The 6,000-nt window shown below is 45.7% G+C and overlaps 1 long non-coding RNA gene and 4 other non-coding genes across 5 annotated transcripts; all 5 read right to left on the bottom strand.

Moving 5' to 3' along the window:
• Positions 1 to 182: 182 nt before the first annotated feature.
• Positions 183 to 3,086, bottom strand: LOC112872087 (uncharacterized). The gene is made up of 5 exons (XR_003224650.2): positions 2,778 to 3,086; positions 1,663 to 1,761; positions 1,296 to 1,373; positions 901 to 951; positions 183 to 309 (listed from the first exon to the last, which is right to left on the bottom strand). It is a non-coding gene; the product is annotated as an uncharacterized LOC112872087 (long non-coding RNA).
• Positions 381 to 454, bottom strand: LOC112849169 (small nucleolar RNA SNORD99). The gene has a single exon (XR_003222595.1). It is a non-coding gene; the product is annotated as a small nucleolar RNA SNORD99 (small nucleolar RNA).
• LOC112849156 (small nucleolar RNA SNORA61) lies at positions 1,136 to 1,268 on the bottom strand. The gene has a single exon (XR_003222583.1). It is a non-coding gene; the product is annotated as a small nucleolar RNA SNORA61 (small nucleolar RNA).
• On the bottom strand, positions 1,499 to 1,629 carry LOC112849154 (small nucleolar RNA SNORA44). Its single transcript, XR_003222582.1, has one exon. It is a non-coding gene; the product is annotated as a small nucleolar RNA SNORA44 (small nucleolar RNA).
• Positions 2,119 to 2,253, bottom strand: LOC112849139 (small nucleolar RNA SNORA16B/SNORA16A family). Its single transcript, XR_003222568.1, has one exon. It is a non-coding gene; the product is annotated as a small nucleolar RNA SNORA16B/SNORA16A family (small nucleolar RNA).
• Positions 3,087 to 6,000: the final 2,914 nt, after the last annotated feature.

Consider the following 6,000-nt stretch of genomic DNA (forward strand, 5'->3'; position numbering starts at 1 on the left):
ACCAGTCTTAGGCTCAGCCTGAATTTTCAGGCTTACTGAAGGAGACATTTATATAAATGGGAAGTTACAGAACTCATCATATTATCCTTTAATTAAAAAAAGGATAAAAAATAAAAATAGTTTAACACTGTAATGGGGAATAACCAGCAGCCTGAAGGACATCAAGAATATGGACACAAGCATACTTTAAGTCTTTTATTGGTCACTTACATACCACATGCCAGCATTAGCAGAAATACAGAGGTCATGGTTTTCCACCAAAAATAACCTGTTGTCTTTTAGCTTGCCTCTTCCCATAAGGTCTGTCTCCTGAAAAGGAAGTGTATGCCAGTGTGTTAATATTCCCCCAATTAATTAATGCCACCCAGACATTTTTCCCAAACTGGTCTCAGTCCCATATCCGCATTTATCATCCATAGATGTCCACTCAGATTAGGTTTCATCCTGGACCAGTCAGCCTAACAAAACATACCCTGAACTAGATGAACTACTTGTTTCTACCCAAGCACTTCCAGGAAAGGGGCCAGTACGATCCCACGGTTTGAGGTTTCCCCAAACCTCAGAGCAGGAGCTCAAACCACGACTGCACATTCAAAGCAATCAGCCTTTGCTGCTGAAGGTGCAGGGCTTTGGCATCTGGTACTTTCTACTCACAGCACATTGTGCTCTTCCTGGCCTTCCAACAGGATAGGCAAATCTAACAGACCAAATCACACCAAACATTTTTCTCTTCTGGCCATGAACAGCTAATAGGTGTAAGTGATGTAGTATTAAAAAGCTAAGACTTTCTTTCATACAGGCCTAGGCTGCCTCATGATTCACTACACTACTTAGGGTTTACAACACTCCACTGCTTGGCGCTGCAAGGAAGCTACAGTGAAGTTTAGGTAGCCAACTTACCCAACTATAGATCCATAATCACAGATAAGGACAGCTTTACTGGTAACAGATCTTTAAAAAAAAACAAAAAACAGGACACTCTCAACCAAGAGGCAAGAAGGACATTCATGTTGATCAAATTCAGAAGTATTAAGTCAGCCATCACTACAACTGCCCAGACCTTCACCTATATCCTCCCTTTAAGCCTAAGATTATCCCATTTTACAGGGGAGGAGGAGATCAAAGAGAATTCAAATCTTGTTTGAAACTAGCCTCCAAGCTATATACCAGACGATAAGCACTGGGAGGCTAGTTTCAGTGTTCTTTTTCCTCCTTTTACGACCACCAAGACCAGTGTTCAGATCTGATGGGAAAGGGAACCGGAGGGTCAGGATGTCTTCAACATCTAACTTTACCTTATCTAAAGCACAGCAACAACCTGGTAACTTCAGATTCTTCAGTAGCAGATACTGCCAGGACACCTGGGGGGCAACCTGCAGAAAAAAGGGTGAAAGCTCTAAACGAAAAAGTTGATCGAAACACCCATCTACCATCTACGTGGTAGTTTATGGAAAACACCCGGACTCACTTAGAAGGCTTCCAGCCCAGGTCCCAAGCCGTTTATAGGAAAGGCGAGTGGCAGCTGCAGGTATTATGCTGACCTGTGCTGTCAAAGTCTCTCCAGGTTGCTCTCGCATGCAGTTGGAGATCCCATGGCCACAACCGGCCACAGCCCTTGGAAACATGCTGTACTGACCCTCCAGGCAGTTCCCAGAAACCTACCGGGTCCTGAGATGGTTGTGTTCCATCACAGTCATGACCACAGAATCCTCACCAGAAAGCTCAACCTCAGAGTCCTCCTGGAATCTTCATCTGGCACAACTAAGACGAGAACACAGTTGTCCTGAATGACATTGTTCCCTTCTGGTCTTGAGAATCAAAATGTTTGACTGGCTTTTGACCCTGGTACTTATGCCTTAAGCTTTTCAGGGCAGTGACCCAAAGCACTGTTAAGATCTGTGCCACTTGCCACTGGATTTTCCCAGCACACATGTCCAACCCATTCCCACTGCCTGCCCCTCCATACTTGTTCTTCATCTCAGCAATCTACTTCTCAGAAGTTTTATTCTAGCAACTCTATGCAAGACCCATCAACAGAGCATTTCTGTTGGCCTCTGGAAACCTGTCTATTGTAATAAAGGATTCCACGTATACCGGAGAAATGGCAGGTACCATGGGAATTGTCTTTTCCTGATATGTTGCAGATCAGTTACAGCAAACAGAACGGCGACCGTCAAGGAAAACTGTCACTCTGGGCTCCTTTTTGACCACAGCAGCTATGTGGAAGCAGCTGCAGCTTCGATAAGGGCCACAGGGCAATTTAGGTCTCAGGACCGCCACAAATGCTGTCCAACCCTCAGACTCCCCTAAATCCTGTGCACTATTGCATAACTGAAATTCACCTACCGAGACATGCTGGAGACCAAATAAGAGAACAGATATCCTACTACCAGGTCCCAACTTCCTCTTCATTTTTGTTATGTACCAGTGTTTTGTCTCATTTAATCTTTACAGGACCATTTTATCATCCGTTTTACGGACAGGTTTAAATTAAGCTATTTACTGAAAGTCGCCAGTGTAGAAAAGCCACAGAACTGGAATTTAAAATAGGTTCTAAAGGACTCGAACTCCAAAAATCCCTTTTTATCCACCTGCATGAATTCCTTAACATGTCCTGCAGCCAGATAACAGGTAAAGTCACTTCCCCAAGGTCGCCCAATAAGTAGCTGTAATGGGCCGTTTCCGATCCCGCTGACACCACCACGCGGCGTCTCCCTAGTTAGGCCACTACAGGCCCAAGACTGCCCTGCACCCCGCTGCCTGGCCGCGTTACTCACCCGTCACAGCGCGGGCCGAGGCGGGAGCAGGCGCGGCCCTCTCGGGGTCCGGCCCCTCTCATCGCGCATGCGGCCGACCAGGCCTTCTGGACCTCGGTCCCAGCAGGCCGGGAGGCCCGGCAACTGAGAGCCGCGCTCAACATCCCTCAGCCTCAGGAGGCAGCCCGGGCGAGTGAGGGGCCGGTGGCGGCCAAGCTGCGGTAGGGTAAGTGGAAGAATGCGCGTGACTTGCAGCAGATCTGAGACAGCGGCGCACGAAACTACACCCGCACGGCGGCTGGCAAAAGGGACGTCGGAGCGTTGGGAGAGGGCTTTTATAGGCCTCGCCCTTGGCAGCCGCGCCCGACCACTGCGGCAACGCGCCCGCGCAGACCTCTGGGAGTTGTAGTCCGTCTGCCCTCAGGCGCCGGGAGGCGCGTCAGGCCCTGAGTTCTAAGCGCGTGCGAAGTCGCTGCCGTCTTGCCGGGAAGAGAGCAGCCTTCCGCCCGTGTTCCGCACTCGCTGAACATCTGGGACTCAGCACTGGGCTCACAAATGAAGCCGACTCGCTATCCCCGCTGGAGCTCAGACATCCAAAGTCGGGAAATGACGCGGTGAGCTGCGTCAGGGCTCCGCTCCGACCGCGGCTGGCCGACCGAGGAGCAGCCACCGGATGGGTGTGGAGAGGCGCTCTGCGAGCTCTTCTGGGGGCGTGGCCCTTTGGGAGGGTTTATCAGCAAGGAAGACGCGACCGACTTACTCAGAAGATGAATGCATTATTTGTTCATTTTCAGCTAATAGATAAGTAACTTTGCCGAGCACTTACTCAGATTATGCTCGATTATCTCAACTAGTTTCCCCAACAACCCTGTGTGTAGGTTTGTAGTTACGCCCTTTTTACAGATCAGAAAACTGAGGGATGCATCACCCAGGTAACTGAGGGAAGGGCCTGAATCCACGAGTCCACGGCAGAGACCACGCTCAGAATCGCTGTGCCATGTACATGTTTTGTCCATGGAATGAATAAACGTCAATGTAAAAACAAGAAGTTGTCAAGAGTTAAATACGTGTTCTGTGCTTACTCTATTCGTTAATTTTTATCCTTAATATACTCATTAAAAAGGAGGTACTACTATTCTCATTTAATAGAGAAAACAACAGACTGTAAGGAGGCAAGAAACTTCCTGGTGACTTCCAAATGAGTTTCTCCAGCCTTACTTTTCTGAGCTCCAGACCTTATATCCTGCAGCGTCCCCGAACTTCTACACTTGGCTATCTAATAAATAGGCTTCTCAGAACGTAGACTTTCCTCCTTCACACCTGCTCTTCCCAATCTCAGCAAATCCTTGGAGTGATCCTGGACTCCTCTTTCTCTATCATCCCACTTACAATCCATCAGCAAATCCTACATTCTCCACCTTTGAGATGTGACAGGAATCTGACCATTTCTTACCACCTCCACTGATGGTATCATTGCCGGCTGACAATCACAGTAGCCTCTTAATTAGTCTCCCTGATTCTACCATTCTCCCCTATAGTCTGGTCTCAACAACCAGCCAATGGTGTGTAAAGAACACAAGGTTTTCATTTTGATGAAGTCTAGCATGTCCATTTGCTTTCTTTTATGCTTTGTGCTTTCTGTGTCCTGTTTTAAAAATCTTTGCCTAACTTAAAAGTGTTAAAGATTTTCCCTTCTGTTTTCATCTGGAAGTTTAAGAGTCTTAGCTCTTACAGTTAGATGTAGGATTCATTTTTTAGTTAATTTTTTGCGTATGGTGTAAGAGTCAAAGTTTGCTTATTTACTGCATATGGCTCTCCAGTTGTTCCATCTTCATTTGTTGAAAAAGATTATCCATCTAATTGGTTTGACACCTTTGTAAAAATCAGTTAACCGTATGTGTAGGTCTGTTTCTGTACTCAATACTACACTCTCCGGATTACTGTAGCTTTTTAATAAGTTTTGAAATAGGGTACTATAAGTCATGCAACTTTGTTCTTTTTCAAAATTGTTTCAGCTGTTCAGTCTTTGCATTTCCATGTAAATTTTAGTATCAGCTAATTTTGTATTTTTTCTAATGTTTATTTTTCAGAGAGCGTGCTTGCATACATGGGAGAGGGGCAGAGAGAGAGGGACACAGAAGATCTGAAGTGACCTCTGTACTGACAGCAGAGAGCGCAATGCAGGGCTTGAACAGATCATGACTGGAGCCCCTAATTTGTATTTTTTAAAAACCCTACTGGCTGGAGGGTGCCTGGATGGCTCAGGCCGTTGAGCGTTGGACCCTTGATTTTGGCTCAGGTCATGATCCCAGGGTCATGAGATCAAGCCCCAAATCAGGCTCTGTGCTGAGTGTGGAGCCTGCTTAAGATTCTCCTCTCTCCCTCTCCCTCTCTCTCTCTCTCTCTCTCCCCCCCTTTCTCCCTCCCTCCCTCTGCCCTCTCCTCCTTTTGCATGCTCTCTAAAATATAAAAATAAAAGCCTACTGGGATTTGGTTGGAATTGCATTGAATCTATAGACTTAATTTGGGGAGAACTGATAACAATCTTTTTTTTTTTAATATTTATTTATTTTTGGGAAAGTGCAAGCAAGGGAGGGGCAGAAGAGGGGGACAGAAGATCCAAAGTGGACTCTGTGCTGACAGGCTGACAGCAGCGAGCCCCATGTGGGGCTTGACTCAAGAACAATGACCTGAAGTCAGACGCTCAACTGACTGAGCCATTCAGGTGCCCCTGACAACAATCTTGAGTCCTCTCATCCATGAGTATGGTATACCTCTCCATTTATTTAAGTCATCTTTAATTTTTCTCAAGTGTTTTTAATTTTCAGTGTACAGATCTTATGTATCTTTTGTCAAATTTATCCCTAAGTCTTTCATATTTCTGATGCCATTGTAGATGGCATTTTTGTTGATTTCAAATTCTAAATGGTCATTGCTAGTATATATAGAATTAATTTTTGCATATTAACATATCCTTGCTAAACTCCTGTATTAGTTTTGGCACCTCTTTTGTAAGTTCCTTAAGATTTTTCACAAGTCTGTGAATAAAAAGACAGGTTTACTTCTTCCTTTTCCAACCTGGATGCCTTTTCTTTCTTTTTCTTGCCTTTTAATATTGGCTAGGACCTCCAGTACAATATTGAATTAATAAGTTACATTTCATCAAAATTAAAACTCTCGGCAGGGGGGCCACCTGAGTGGCTCAGTTGGTTGAGTGTCTGACTTTGGCTCAGGTCATGATCTC

This window comes from Puma concolor, chromosome C1, assembly GCF_028749965.1.
Source record: "Puma concolor isolate L17-30 chromosome C1, mPumCon1.1.hap2, whole genome shotgun sequence".
Taxonomy (NCBI): Eukaryota; Metazoa; Chordata; class Mammalia; order Carnivora; family Felidae; genus Puma; species Puma concolor.